The sequence below is a fragment of the Stigmatopora nigra genome, chromosome 12 (genome assembly GCF_051989575.1).
Source record: "Stigmatopora nigra isolate UIUO_SnigA chromosome 12, RoL_Snig_1.1, whole genome shotgun sequence".
NCBI classification, from domain to species: domain Eukaryota; kingdom Metazoa; phylum Chordata; class Actinopteri; order Syngnathiformes; family Syngnathidae; genus Stigmatopora; species Stigmatopora nigra.
The window spans coordinates 13,549,951-13,566,665 of NC_135519.1; positions in this window are offsets into that span (position 1 = coordinate 13,549,951).

Here is a 16,715-nt window from a genome sequence, read left to right on the forward strand (position 1 = left end):
ATGAGCTCCCCCTCCGAGATGACCCCCCCACTGGACTCCAGAGGGAGAAAAAAAACACAAAGAGACGTAACGTAAGGAGGGGCGGGGACTCTTTCTTCGAGGGGGAGTGTCACTCACGTACGTGTCATCATCGCCAGTCGCATCGGCTTGGACTCTTGAGTCTTGAGTATGTGTGTGTGTGGAAATTCCGTGGTAGGCCTCCGGGGGGACGTGGAAAGAAGGAGAAGACGAGGCTGGAGGTTGACAATCACAACCCGGTGTGTGTAATTGACCCGGACACGCACAACATCTGAAGTTAATCCAATCATGGGGGTAGAAACACACTCCCATCCGTGCCAGACACACAAACATAAGGTCAAGAGCAGCTTGTATTAGCGCAATGATGTCAGGGACAAGTGGTGTGGATAATTGACTTTCAGCATGCCACAAAAAGACACACACATTTTACACACACTTTACACACACACATACTCATAGAGATGGAGATATGAAGGAAAACAGCAGGTCCACTCTTGCCAAATGACAAATGAAGACTAAGTGACTCAGCAACGGCTTGACTTTGACACTGTGGACTTGTATTCAAGTGTTAGCATTCATTTGTAACGAACTGAATGCTAGGTAGCATGTTAGCAGCATGAGGGTTCGGCTTATATGCGCATAAAAACACGAAACTGCAAGTTGACGCCGTCTTGGCACGATGACATCACTCCGCAATGGTGTTTCCGACGTCATGACGCAAGTGAATTTAATTCGTTTTTGTTTCAAAATAGAGAAATGTAGTCCCATTAAAACCATGAAAATGGAAGTGAACATTGTGAATCAATACGCTAATCCATAAATAATAAATAGGTAAATAAATAAATAGTCAATATAAAATAGGAACATATATAAGTAGGTAGAAAAGGGCCTAAAGTGGTTAGCAGCCTATGGAGTTTTAGCATAAGTACAAATTTTCATATCAAATCACAACCAGAGTAGCAAAGGGGGCGGGGCTTTATGCCAAAGGCCAATCACAGTGGACTTCATTTCACTTGAACCAGGCAAGCGGCTTATCTGCGAGTAAATACGGTATTTATTTATTTATTACTCCTTTTTCACGGAAGCTGGCGGGTAGTGGAAGTTCTCCGGGGGAAAGTGCTTGAGATTGGAAAGAGAGGGACTGATAAGGCAAGGGTCCATTCGTCAGGACAAATGAAGGCGCTAAAGTGGACTTGGAGGAAGGAAGGCAGCACGGCAGGCAGGCAGGCGTCGCCCCCGGGATGGCGACCCACCTCTCAACGGATAGAAGAGCTGTGACTAACGCATCCAGGCCAGGCTAGTCGCCTCAGAACCTCAGGAGAATCACTCTAATGGACCTCCAAAAAACCCAGGTTTCCTCCGTTCCAGGCCTGGGGGTGCAAGACGTACTTTTGATAGATTCCGCCACGTAGCCGTGCTATTGTCACGCGGCGCCGATGCTACTTAAATCTGTGTCTTATGTCTCCTTTTGAATTTATTCCTTAGTATTTTCCCCTTAATGACGACACCCAGAGGACGGAAACGTATTTTGTGCTAGCGCGTAGCGTGCTTATGAAAGCCATACATTACTTAGGCACTTAGGTTAGGGCCGGAACTACTTTTTAAGTCTTGCCCACTTGTTTATAAGACGACATTAGTGTCTCAGGAGCGTTTTGTTGTGCGAGTACCATCAATTGGCTCAAAGATGCCGTCTCTCCGTGTATATAAATCCCACCTCAGGGCTAATATGAATCAGATTTATCTAGCGTGCACATGTTTATTATTGTGTTTTATCGTTTATATTCAGTGTTAAACGCCTTCGGTTGGACTATAGAGCTTGTCGCTCTCATCTTTTTAAAGGATGGAAATGCTTTATGGAGACGTGAGTGCCAATAAACAGCCGGTAGCCGTCTTTAAGATGCGCATTTTTAATGCTTTATTTGGGAGGAATGTGGCTTTTTAGTGCTGGTTTGAGGCCGAGTGGCCATTTTATTTGGGCCATGAAGGCCTTGGACTTTGTAGAGGACTTCCCATGTGGATTTGGTTAATCTGGAATAACTTTATAAGGCCCCGCCCACGAGTTATCACCTGGTCATGGGTTCAGGGTGCCTGGCTTTTGGTCCTAGAAGCTATGTGGTCTTGGGTTTGGTGTTCTGAGCTAGGTAACCTATGGAAAACTGGTCCTGGTGAGGGACCAGATCAGGACCCGAGTCACCAAGGCTTATCTCTATAGGACATATGTCTAAGTGACGGCCCAGGGGCCAAATCTGGCACGCCGTATCATTTTGTGTGGCCCGGGAATGTCAAATCAAGAGTACTGACTTTGGAATTTCACCAACTATATTCAATAATGGTTGCACCAGATAAAAATTAAAAAGGTTATGCTAGGTGAGCTGAGTTCTCATAGCGCCATGCGTTGGTATTAGCGTTGGGAAAAAGGCACGAAATATACATTTATATATAAATATTATTATTATTATTATTATTTTTTTACCCAATCCCGGGGCTCTAAAAAATAAAAGCCAACGTACACCCCCTATTTACAATATTTCACCTTGTTTTAAATCCAAATTTTGTATATTGTGTCTAAACAAGCCCTAAAATCGAGCGAGTGATTGGACATCGGCACCCTTTTTTGATGATTTTAAGCAATACACAAGGACCAATGGGATCGTCCGTCAAACCTGTCGTCCCCCTAGACCCAGATTTCAAAAAATTCAGGCGGCAGCTGCGAAGGAAACGAGCTAGCGTGCGGATTTCCTGGCATTTTGGTGCTAGCGCCTGTCTTAGCCGCCGCCGTCTTTGATAGATGTTTGGCTGTGAGACAGACAGCCTCCTCGTGCCAAGACGATGCCATCAAAAAGTCCATGATTGACAGCGACTGACAGCCGTCTTCCTCCTAAGAAGAGTCCCCGTGCTCTGTCTTTCTGGCTCTGTCGTTTTAAGAAGAGTGAAATAAAAAAGTAGGGATGCCATCAAACAGTGGCTGTCATTGTTTTTGTTTTGGTCAGAGCACCTTTGGAAACTTTTGAAAGACATCCAGAAGGATTTAGCGGAGTGAAGGGGGAGGGGCATTTGATGGAATGGCCTCAATCGATCAGCAGGAAATCACAAGCGAAATTCATTTCTGCTTATTCTTTGTATCAATATGCCAAGGTAGAAAATAGCCCAGGGTACATTTCCACGAGTTTCAAAACAGAGCTAACTTTTAGCCATGCTATAAAAGCAAGCCCTTTTCATGATTTAAATGAGATATTAAGAGCTTAACAGTTATTAGATGGAAAGGAATCACAACCAGTTTTTGACTACAGTCGTACCTCTACTTACAAATTGGTTCCAAGACTTTTTTCGTAAGTAGTGGTGTACTTTATATGTCAATTCCTATCATTCATTCCATACAACTATCAAGTAAACCCTTTAAAATTGGTCTAGATGTCCCAATTTACTATGAAATTTGGTCTACCCCGTTTTACCAGGGCAGAAAGCCGTCCATTTTGTAGTACATTTTAGACTTTTACGGGTGCCCCGTGAGGGTGTGTGCATTGTTGCATTTGTAGTTTTTAATTGCTTAATGAGGGGAATTCAAAATGAAATAACATAAGGATATGCATTTACTTGTTGGGGTATTTCATAACTTGGATCTTTTTTGTATCTTGAGTCACTCATTTGCATAGAAAAAAATTGTAACCTGAAACTTTCGTGCCTAGAGGCATTCGTAAGTAGAGGTATGACTGTATATTTTTATCATCTTGCACTATAACCCTGTTGCTAACTCATGCTGCTAACCACCTTAGTCACTTTTTTTAACCTCAGTTCCCAAAAAATTATACAAATTTTTCGTCACAAATTATGGGTGCGCATTATACTCAAATAGAAATGGTAGTATTACATATAAGTTTATTTGTGTTCAGCTCATAAACAAGGCCATTATTTTATAGGCAAAACATGCCAAGTATAATCTTAAAGTGACAACGTAATATGCCCTTAACGAAAGATGACGTGGTCAGCCAGGGCGTCCGTCCGTCCCCCTCCTGGACCGGCGCCCCCTGCAGCCACGGAATTCATTAAGCCTAGAGAATAATGAGTCAATGTGACACCCTGGATAAATTCAAGTGGTTGCTTAAGTTTGAGAGGCAAATGCATATGGCGGCCATCACTTCCAGGCTGGCCTTTCCGTGTTTTGGCATCATTTTTTGGAACAAAGTGTGACCACAACTTGCTCGCTAGGCCCAGAAGCCGACTACAGATGAATGGGCAGGCAATGCGAAGGAAAAAAATGAGGTGGGGGGTGCCGTATTTAAGACCCGTGTGTATGTATCTTCATAATTAATGAATTTGAGTCCATCAGGCTAATCTAATTATGAGCAATGCTCTCATCCGCTATGAATCATGGCCGCACACTTTACCAGACTCGCTGAGGGAAATAAGACAGACATTTACATTTTTCTTAGTGAAAAGTAGCGAAGAAAACGATTGGCTCGACGTAAAATGATTCTTAAAAGCCGGCGGCGAATGGCTGGAAAGAAAATGTAATTACCTTTGAATAATTGACAAATGAAGCCGTAGGAACTTCTGGGATCCTTTTGGCTAACAGTCTTTATCCATAACGTCACTTTTTTTTGGAATGGCGGCGTGTCTAAAAGGGATAATTAGATTCCGGGTAAACAGATGTAAAACCTGTGCAAACACGCAATGCTGACAGCCGAGGATTTACGGCGAGATGGAAGTGTCATCCACTTCGAGAAGATAACCAACGGCTACAATCGATGACAAAATAAAGTCTATTTTATGAGCGCTGTCTTCTTTTTCAGGATATGATTTCCCATTGGAAAATTTGTTCGGAAAAGAAAAAAAACAAACGTCGACACTGGAACTAACTTGTTTGTTATTGTCATGCTGATTGAGGAAAGTTAGTGAATTTACATTTTCTAGACGTATGTGCTGACGTAGCTTTAGCCGTCCTTTGTCCTTGGACTCCTCTGGCCGCAAAAGTACGAGACAAAAGTCAATAATTGGACTACGAAATAGTCTAAGGTCCTTCTCTACCGGTTTTTGGGGGCACCCTGTCCTACATTAACTCCCTAACTGAATCCATGTACAGTAATCCCTCAAATATTGTGGTTAATGTAGTCCAAACACGGCCGCGATAATAAAAAAAATCGCAAAGTAGGGTCACCCCTATTAAAAAAAACTTACCGTCATACCTCTACTTACAAATGCCTCTAGGTACGAAAGTTTCAAGTTACATTTTTTTCCCCTAAAAAGTAAATGCATGTCCTTATTTGTTATTTAATTTTGAATTCCACTTATTGAGCTTTTAAAAACTACAAATACAACATGGCACATATTTTCCAAACACACACAGGACACACATAAAAGTCTAAAATGTACTACAAAGTGGACAGCTTTCAGCCCAGGTAGAACAAATCAGAGAATTTACATATAAAGTACACCTCTACTTACGAAAAATCCAACTAATTTCTTAAATAAGCCCGACTGTATGTATACTTATATATATTTATTTTCTATTTTTTCCAAGAAGTCACTATATCTTGCTCTCTAATCTTTTTTATTTACAGTGTGGTCATGTGTTTACATGGTTGAAATGCATTATATTTAAATTATGTATAAGGAAAAGAGCGTAAAGTCTAGTCCAGCAAGTTCAGGCAGAGTGCGGCCATTTTTTCTTGAGTAGCGTTGACTCTCCCCCATCGAGCCAGGCTAACAAATAAGAGGCCTGGCGCTGCGTCTCAACACCACTGACAGCAATTGGCCAAGCTTTTTTTTTCTTCTTTTTTCGGAACATCCATGATAAATGTGCCATTATCTATTGATTGGCTCTCGAGTCTTGGCTGACTTACGACTCTTTGTAATTCCCATTACTGGGAAGACTGTATCCTTATCAAGGCAAACAAAAAGCCACTTGTCGACGGCACACTGAGAAAATATGAAGAAGCATCGCCCTCATTCAGAGCAACCCGTGATTGTGCAAGCCCCGCCCCTTTGTTCGTCCTCCCCGTGACCTCCAATGGGGTGACGGCGACGTTCCTCTCAAGGCAAACTAAATCTTATCATCTAGGAATACGTTCTAATATTGAATTCCCGTCCTCGGGACGGGGGTTTACGAGGATTTCTTCTTTCGTTTTCCCGTGAGGCTAATCCTCACAAGGTTCGCGGGGGTGCTGGAGCCTAACCCAGCACTTCTTGAATTATAGTTGCTAGTCAATAACCAATCAGGTTCATTTTTAGGGGCAATTTAGCGTGTAAGGGTTAGAAATATATGCTTTATTTCTATTCTGAGTGTTGGGGTCAGAAAAGGTCATTGTTAATTCCTTCATTCATTTTCTGGGGGTGCTGGAGCCTATCCCAGCTAAGTTTGGGCAGTAGGGGGATGACATTTTGATTTGGCAACTAACCAATAGCAGGCTAAAATGAGATAAAATCATGATCCTATGTAGACACAATTTAGAATGGTGAGCACCTAGCTGACATCGAACCCTCGACCCCAGAACTGCGAGCCCAACGCGATAACCACTCGACCACCGCACCCCTTAATTTTTTTTTTTGTGTGGGGGGGGTTGGCCATTTTCATCCGGCACCCCCGAAGAGACGCCGTAAAGCTGTCGGAGGGATGCTTCTTCTCTATTGATGATGGCATCAACTTTTCTCCTTTTTTTGTGTTGAACCCGGCACCCCCCGCCCGACTGTGGCGTTTCCAGTATCTTCTCCCGAGCCTGCTCTTTAAGACAAAGGGTAATAAAGCCATAAATTGTGTGTTCTGCCCAAGGTATGGACATTCTGTCTGGGCGTCGCTGGAAGAAGTGCCATAAAGCAGCTTGAAAGTCATAGCTCAAGATTTACACTTATTTAACATCCTCTTCTTGCCCTAAATCAGCGCCATAAGAGAATCAAGTGATGGCCGATAGGTTTTTTGTCCTTAGTCTATTGATTTTTTTTCACCCCTCAAAAACTGACGTCGTCATTACGGAACCCATTTTGGATGCCGGTTTACGGACTTGGCCAGGTGACCTCGGCCGTGGTTTAATGGTTAAAAGTCTCATTTAAGCCTTGTTTGCCTTTGTGGGCGGGGTTAGTTTGACCACTGTTGAGCCTATAAAAGCTTTTTTGGGGGTTTGATGAGGAAAAATGTTTGATTACATTCCGTTTGCTAGTTTTGCACCAATCAAGACATACTGCTAACTACTTTAGCCGCTTTTTAGCCACTTTTTTCAAGGGATTACCTATCCATGTTGACTATTTCTCTATGTTGACTACTACTTATGTTTTATGTTGACTACTACTTGTTCATTATGTTCACTTCTACTTATTTATTAGGTTGACTACAACTTATATAATATGCTGGCTACTACTTATTCATTAGGTTGACTACTACACTAATACCTCAATTATTGCATCTTCACTTATCGCAAATTCGCTACTTTGCGATTTTTCCCGCTATTAATTTTTATTATTTTCATAAAAGTTCATAAAAATATGAAAATCATCGCTGAAATTCGTAAATAGAAGCCACTCTTGCTACTAAGACTCAGCACTGAAGTTAAAAAAAGTTTATTTTTTAATAGGGGTGATTCTACTATTTTTCAATATTCGTGACCATGTTTGGTCTATTCGTATATGTGAGGGATTACTGTACTTCTTCATTATGTTGACTACTACTTATCTATTATGTCGACTAACTTATTTATCTATTGCTTGTTGATCGATTCTTTATTATTAATTGATTATTTATTGTTTTCTTAGTTTGTTGTTGTTATTTGTGCACTTGGTGAGGCTTTAAATCTCATTATACTATAAATTACAATTCAATTCAATCCTTATCTGATGTTTTTGTTCATGTTGACAAGACAGATTGTAAACAAACCTAAATCTGACATTTGTAGTCAGTATTGCATCTCTAACGAAATGACTAGTGACATTTATTTTTGTTTGTTCAAACCCAAATCCCAATCTTTCCTGACCCCCCTCTAAAGGACACCAAACAATCCAAGCCAACTCCCCAACTTAACCATCTTCCTTCCCAACATGATTGACAGCTGCCATTTCCATCACCCCCACAAGTTTCCATTTTCAAATTCCCAAACATTTCCACCACCACCACAAACTCGACAAAGCCACGTGACGACCACATTTACGTCCCACCCAGATAAAAAAATCACCCCCCGCCCCCAAACATATGCCGCCATCATGGCTAGTGATATTTCCGCCACGCCGTCCAACGATTAATGAGGGAGAAAGAAGGGCCGGCGTTTACCCGCGGGTATTCCGCGGCCGTCTTTTCCCCCCGTTGAACTCCGGCACCCCCCATCGTCCCCCCCAAGCCTCCGGCCCCCCTCGTCCTCGGGGTCCGGTAGAAGCGATTTATCTTAGCGTGAAAAGACTGGCGATGGCATTGAACGCTTGGATGGCGTTTGCGGGAAGTTCACGGCCCCGCGGCCACCATAAATGTCAAGCGCTGCAAACGCCGTGTAAATAAGACAGAAGACTGCCATCCCACTTTGCTTTTTCAGCGCCCAACGCCAAAAGAAGCCACCCGCGTTACCCACAAGGCCACAAATCCCAGATTTTTTCATGGTTTCTGTGCAAGAATTGCTCCGTTAGCCCAGGGGTAGGGAACCTATGGCTCGGGAGCCACATGTGGCTCTTTGGATGAGTGCATCTGGCTCTCTTTGCTAACCAGTGAGCTAAAATATGGAAACTGCTAATGACAGAATATGACATCTAGAAGTACTTTAATGTTCATTTTTTTTGGGTGTAGACTCATCTGAAATGCATTATCTCATTTGATTGGCATCTGAAGAAGAATATTTTAAAAAATACTCTTTTTTTCCACTTTAAACGTGGTGAATTCACTAAAAAAAATTGAAAAGGCACTTGTTTACATGTGTGTCCGGAAAACCCAAAACCGAGATTCCATCCGCTTAGCCCATTTTAACGAGGTGCCTATATTTCATTGTTAAAAGCCATTGGAGGACTCACTGAAGTCATTTAAGGACTTTGCCACCAACTTAGTAAAAGCATTATTTTATTTGATCAGCTTCCACTACATCAGGAATTTCCCTTGGGCGAAAAAAAATAAAAAAACGTGCTATTAAGAGTTATCTGGGGAAGTACGCTGCCGTAATATATCACCGACCCCGCCCCCCTCCACGTCGGCTTGATAAACGGCATTTCCCGTCAGCGGAGGACGCCGAAGGTTACCGCCGGCTAAGAATAAAAAGTGCACAACGACCACCCGGTATGCTCAGTGACGGGTTGTGACTGTCTTATGTCAAGGTATTGCCGCATTTGGCCTTTTTCTCGTATCTCAGGGCTAAGAAATGTGCACAGATATTTCCTCGTATCTCAAATTTGTGACACTCTTATGTCAAGGTATTGGCGCATTTGGGCGGCGTGACACGCGGCGACGCCATTTTGCGCAAACATTTGCCTCCGACATGCACTCGGCTGATTAAACAGCCGCATCAATTACTGTCCCTGTCACTTTTTGATATAAAGACGGCGCATTGTTCCGCCCTCTGTCGCCGGGGAACATCATTGGGAGGGGGTAGGGGGGCGTGGCCCGCCGGCTGTATATCCCGGCCTCAGCGGGGAGCGTAAGCTGGATTTGTTCAACGGCCGCAGACACGCCGCCGAAGCAATTTATGAGCCTCTGGCTGCGGGCTGATTAGAGCGGTGCTTGTAAAATGTATTTTGGCATAGATGCGCCCTTTTACTGGAGCTCCCCCTGTCACACATCTATCATCACAACAGCCAGATGAAACCCAAGTCGTAGGGGCGGGGGGGAGTGGCCAGAGAGCCTGTCGTTTCCTTGTCCGGGGCCCTCGTTTTTTGGAAATGCTTAACCTCCAACTGTCAACACTTTGTCAGGAGGAACAATGGTGTCCCTAGACCCGTGTGGGTTTTCTCCGGGTACTTTGGTTTCCCCACACAGTCCCAAAACATGCATGCTAGGCTAATTGGATATTAAATAGCCCCAAGCTATGATTGGTTGTCCTTTTTATCCTCGTGGCTTGTGATTGGCTGGATACCAATTTAGTCAGAAGTCAGTTGGGATAGGCTACAGCACCCCCTGTGACCCTTGTGAGGACAAGCGCTTCAAAAAATGAATGAATTGTAGAAAGACATTGTTGATGTATCTTAAGAAGCCCTAAAATAGTTTGAGTTTATCTATATAAATGTGTGTGTGTATATATGTATATATGTGCATATATGTATAAATCTATATCTGTATATATGTATATATGTGTATATATGTATATATATGTATATATATGTGTATATTTGTGTATATATATGTATATACTACGTGGGTGATACATATATATGTATATCTGTATGTATATGTATATATATGTGTATCTATATGTATATATGTATATATATGTATATATATATATATATATATATATATATATATATATATATATATATATATATATATATATATATATATATATATATATATATATATATATATATATATATATATATATATATATATATATATATATATATATATATATATATATATATATATATATATATATATATATATATATATATATATGTATGTGTGTGTGTATATATATATATGTGTGTGTGTGTGTATGTATATAGTACCTGGGTGATCAAAATTCCTTTTTTTCGCAAATGTAACATTGATAAGCAGACGAGGAACAACAAACAATTATTCTGGCCACGTTAGCCCCGTGCATTAGCGATATTTATGATCCTTGTGTAAACGTAAATGAATGTGAATAGGAAATGAAGTTCTCTCTGGGGTGCCTTTCAAGTCACCACTCAGTAATTCATCCACGCCCAAAAGCCTACACTTTGCATGATAATGCCGCCACGGCGGCGGCGTGGCCAAAAAACACGGCTGACAATCGCACGGCCGCCGATCGATAAAGCGCTTGGATTTATGGTGACGTCCTATCGATCAATTAGGAGCCGCCTATTGACGGCCAGACGGCTAATGGACGTCGGAGGCACTCCGACATGCCAATAAGTATTACAAAGTAAATCAGAGGTTAGATGGAATGACTCCACGTCACATTTGATGACAGGAAAAAAATGGGTCACTTTATTCAAGATGGCTTTTGCCGAACTCGACTCCACGGGGACCGCCCACATCGTTAAATAATAAGAAAGAACGCAAAACATTCATAATCATCAACTAAACAAAATCGCTATTGTTAGCTTAGCATCGCTATAAGTGCCTTCGTGAAAAAAAATCCTGATTTTAATCATCTCAAAGTTTGTTTTGATCGATAAAATGCCGGTATCTTATAGCCCCACCCACTTTCTGTTTCGTATTCATCACACGATAAAAACAACAAGTCTCCACTACTGTTTTTCTATTGACAGTCTCAAAATGGACGCTTCTCGTTCGAGGACCAATTGAACCAAATGGTGATATACCCCGTTCACGTCACATGATTTAGCTTTTAGTGGCGGGCGCCACCCTCCAGCCAATGAGGGACAGGACTCCTCCCGCGACTTCTCCGGGGGAATGGAGTCATTTAGTAGATTTCCGTCCATGTGCCTATCACTCAAAGTGAGCCCAACGCGGCTGATAATCATACATATTCGGCACACCGGAGCGCCATAAATCTCCGTCCCGGTTTCATCCTGCCGTCGTTCATCAATCACGGAGAGAGCAGGATGAAACGCCGCCGCCGCCGCCGCCGCCACCGCCTCGGAAATATATCATATTAGTCCCCGGGATGTTTACCCAGATAATGTGAGACAACAAGAGAGACTGAAATATGGCGCTGCCGCATTCCTTAAATTAAAAAGCACTCCTCCTTCCCCTTCAGATCACCCTGCCCGTCGGGGGAAGGCCGGCCGGCGTCTCCCAACGGCGCCACCCTCCCCAACGCCGCCACCCACCCCATCGCTGCCCTTCCGTCACCTTGACACCTAACGACACCGTAAAGATGCCTGAACAAAGAAGCAACCGTCACGTTTGGATAAGGTAAACAAACTCTCTTTGTATTTTCAAGGAAGGGTGGGGAACCTGTGGCTTTGGAGCCACATGTGGCTCTTTGGACAAGTGCGTATGGCTCTATGCTAACCCCCGTGAGCTAAAATATGGTCCCAAATGCACCAATGGGAGGGTCCTGTTGGTGCTAATGCTACTGCTAGCACTGCTAATATATATTTTTTTAATTTTAATTTTTTTATTATATTATTTTATTTAAATTATAATGTCTTAATTAGCAACAGCGTAACAATGTTTTCAAATGCATTCAGAGACTTTTTGAGACTTTAAAAGTGCAACAAAAAACAACAAAAAAACAACAAAAAACAACAAAAACAACATAAAAAAACAACAACAAAACGTAACATGACCCAAAGCCTGTTCATGGACTTTTAGCGACATAAGGTTGGTGTCCAATTCCCATTTTTTTTGTGTTCCTATAATTCCTGTTCAAAATATGTTTTTTAATGCAGAGATTTCCATTGATTTTTGCAATACAAAAAACTCTCCAAACAGTCAAAAGTTTGCCAACCCAACGCGGTCTTTTGCATTTTAACACTTCCCCATAGCTCCAAAATTCCAAGTCTCGAACCCGAGCCCCTTCCTTCTCCTCTCCATCTTCCCCCGAAATGACATTAGAAATGCAATTTGGCGATAGGAAGGAATCCCGCAACGGAAAGCAGCGCGCGGCCTGCTGATTATTGAATTTTTATGGTGTGGTAATTAATTGCCGATCCCCTGTTTTGTTCTATTTCTTCGGCGGTGACATTTTAATTTGGACAAAAAGCGGCGGTCTCCACGCGGCCCTTCCGCCCACATGGTAATGGCCTATAAAACACGGTGACTTATAGATATGGCGGAGACTTGACTCGGCCAATGATTGTTTGAAACCTTGCTGATCACACAGAATTTAGTTTCCTCCGAACAGCCGCCGCCATCTTCCCTGGCGCCTTCCCGTGCATTTCCTGTCAATTAAAGGGCCGCCGCGGAGAATAGGAATACATCAAGGTGTCATCCGGCGGGAATTCATTACGGGACGCGGCCCGGCAACTTTTCAAACGCGCCGTGGCGGCCGTTATTTCTCCCAGACGTCGGTGGCGACTTGACCGGGGCGGGCCAACGGCGTCCTTGGCTGGCATTGCAAGCGCTGCATTTAAGGGGGAGGAGGGAATCAATCCTAGGGCGCCCTGACAGACGCCATATCTCAAAGCGGACAGCTTTGAACGCTTATATCAAATCAAAATCCTTCGCCGGCACGGGGGACATTACTTACCTCGCCGGACGGAACACGTGTGAGCCAAGCGCCAGCTCTCCAGGAAGCCAGAGAGAGAGAAAAATAGAGAGAAAGAATCATTTGTTTTGCTAAGATGGATTTGCGACAGGGCAGCGCGGTGGAAAAGTGGTTCGTGATCCGGCTTGACGGTTCAGGGGTACTGGGTTTGATCCCAAGTAGACACTATTGGTTTTGCTTGGATAGATTTTAGCATAGCATGGTGTTGGGGGAGTGGTTAGTGCCTTGGCTTGACGGTTCTGGGGTTCTGGGTTTGATCCCAGGTAGCCGTTGTTTGTTTTGCTAGCATGGATTTTAGCGTGGCATAGTGTTGGAGTGATTAGCGTAGCAGCCTGATGGTTCTGGGGTCTTGGATTCGATCCCAGGTAGCCGCAGTTTGTTTTGGTAAGATGGATTTTCAACAGAAGTGTTCTGTGGCTTGGCTTAACGGTTCTGGGTTTGATCCCAGGTAGTCGTTGTTTGTTTTGCTCGCAACGATTCTAGCGTGGCACAGCGTTGGAGTGGTTAGCATATTACCATTTAATTTGGATTTTTTGTCCTGTTGTCATCTATTTCTGTTTAAAAAATGTCATTTCCCATTGCGTTTACAATTAAGAACCATTCCACTCTACACATATTTTAATCATGACATTAAGTGTGCTTACCGTGCAAGACGCCATGGCGTGTTACAAATATTATTCCTCCTGTCCGCCATTTATCACCGCCATCACTAACCTTACTTATCATGGGCATTTTGCAGTATTACTGGGTTCCCGTTGCGTTTTAACAACCTACAAACTCATAAAACGGCATCCATTTTTTTTCCAAATTCAACACCAGCAGCGTTTGAGCAAAAAACAAGTTTTCCAAACCCACCGTTGACATCACGGATATGAAATTGTGGTCCTTTACCGGAAACGTCATCGTTCTTGTCATCCTTTTAAAATATGGCCGCAGGATATTTATCGTATAGTGTTTGTCATCCCCCTTTTTTTTCCTTTCTGCTATCCCCTGATCACAGCGCCCTTTTTTGCTGCGTAAGCACAAATCGTGGCGACCCATCACTCCCAAAGCGGACCCCCCTCCCGCTCCCCACGCAATCTCGCCGTCTCCGTAATGGCCGCCGCAGTTACCATATTTCAGGCCTAATTGGGTCGCCGCTACGGAGCCAATTTAAGGCGGTACTTTGGAGGAGAGTTCCTCTGCGCCATTGTTAGAAATGGGCTTGTCTCGCCAGCCGAGGCCCGTAATTGCCATCCGATGAAAAGCGCTCCGCCGCCGCTTTGTCGCCACGCCGTTTTATTCTCAACGGTCGCTGGGGACAAAACCAGATTAAGCGGCTACTGGATTCTCTCGCGTATAGGCCGTATTTGTCCCTAAAAAAAATATGACTGAATCAAGGGTACGTCTTATATGCGCACAAATTCGACTTGACATGCACAAAATTGCAAGGTGATGAAAAACAAACGCCATAATGCAAAGCTATGGTCATTTTTTTTCAAAATAGAGGAAATATTCTTGAAAATTCTAATCTAATGTAATCTAATTTAACCAGATCAAATGCTAAACAACATTTATTTTGATGTCTATGAATGAAATTCACAAAAAAACGCTATTATATTACCTAGGGATGACAAACTTGACCACTAAGGACACATTTCCTGGTTGTACCGGTCACATGACTTCCTTTTTTAACTTGTCTACATGCATTCAACAGCCTTTTGATTCATAAAGTATCCGCGAAATATCACGTGTGATGATTTTCTTAAGATTTTCCCTTCAAAAACAGTATTTTTTTATATTTCATAATAAAACCATGCATATGGAGGTAAAAATTATGAATCAGAGGGCGGCTTATACGTGAGAAATTGTAATATTAAACTATTTTAAGGCCATTTTAAGGGTACGGCTTATACGCGGAAGCGGCTAATTTGCGAGAAAATACCGTAGTCTGCTTCAGACAGGTTTCCGATGAATTCTGTGCGTCGCCCACTCGTCAAAGTGACATTTTACGCCAGAGAATCGCACCCCCCCCACATCTGACCTCGCCCGGCACCAATCCACGGCGACCATTCTCTCCCGAGCAAAGAGACGTTAATGTCATCCGGCGTGGCCCCGGCCGGCACTCAATAAAGGACGGCGATGGGGCCTCTCCACTCCGCCAGTCGATTGGCCGTCTAATGAGGAGAGGCCGGCCCATAACTCTGCCACATTCACCCGTGTTTGCCTTTGGGCGCGCTAATAATTCCGAGCGGATAAATGTTTTCCCGATAACAAGCCCAAATAACCTGTCGCGGCCAACTTGATGTAGACAAGAAGAATCGCGCAATTAGCGACGCCCGCAATTTATCCTCCCAAGCTTGTTTTTTTCCTGCCAAATATCCAGGCTACTTTGCTCGGACGCTAGCCGTCTTTCGTAGCATTTCTTCAGGATTTGTTTTTGTAGCCTCCATGTTTTTTTTACCTTCGAATGACACTGGCGTTTAGCTCGTTAATGTCATTGAAGTCACTTACAGGGGAGGTGCGTTATGGACGAGGCTCTGGAAATGAGACAATGTGCGCTAATCTCCGTTTATCTCCGGGCTAGGCTAGCCGGGCACCCGTGGCGTGCCATTTAGATCTGGTGGAAAGATAATAGCATGTGGGGTTACCAATTAAAGATGTACTTTAAACTGTGTTGCTAGCACAGGTTAAGGATGGCGTTCTTATTGGAAAAGGATACATCGGGTTTGGTTTAGCTGACGAAAAAAAAGTAAAGTTCGGACTAAAATGGCTATGTTGTGGTTGTTAGCATGTGTGCTAGCCTCATTGTTTTTTCTTGCTTTCTCAAACATTAGCAATTTGCTAACACGATTTATTTTATAGGGCAACACGGAAGAATCAAAATATCTTTCCGACAAAAATGTAATGATTAAAAAAGGCATCAAGTTAAATATTGTAATGAGCAATCAGTCCAAGAATTGATAAAATATTCAGTGTCACAATGTGACGATAATTAAGTATTAATGTAATTTCAAGAGATATAAAAGACGAGAGATTAAAGTCGCAATCTTACCAAAAACAAAGTTTTACATTGGATAAAATCCAATTTTTTGGGGGGTTATAGCCGCTATACTTATGTTATGCTATCACGTTACATGACTACTCCAATTTCCGACAACGTAAATACACAACGTGAATACAAAACAGACTACAATCATAGCGCTAACACTGAATCTACGTAACATATCTCATCCTACATTGCGACTCATTCAAAATTTCACCCAAGCCCGCTAATTGCCATTGACTTTTCCCGCCATAACATTCGAATAAAGTCCTTATTTAAGTATCCTAAATATGAGTGAGATTACACAGTGTCACAGCATTGCGCCTCTTCCACCTTCTAATGTTACAAGGCACTCTAAAGTTGATTCATAACAAGCACTTTGCTCATAAATAGCCCGG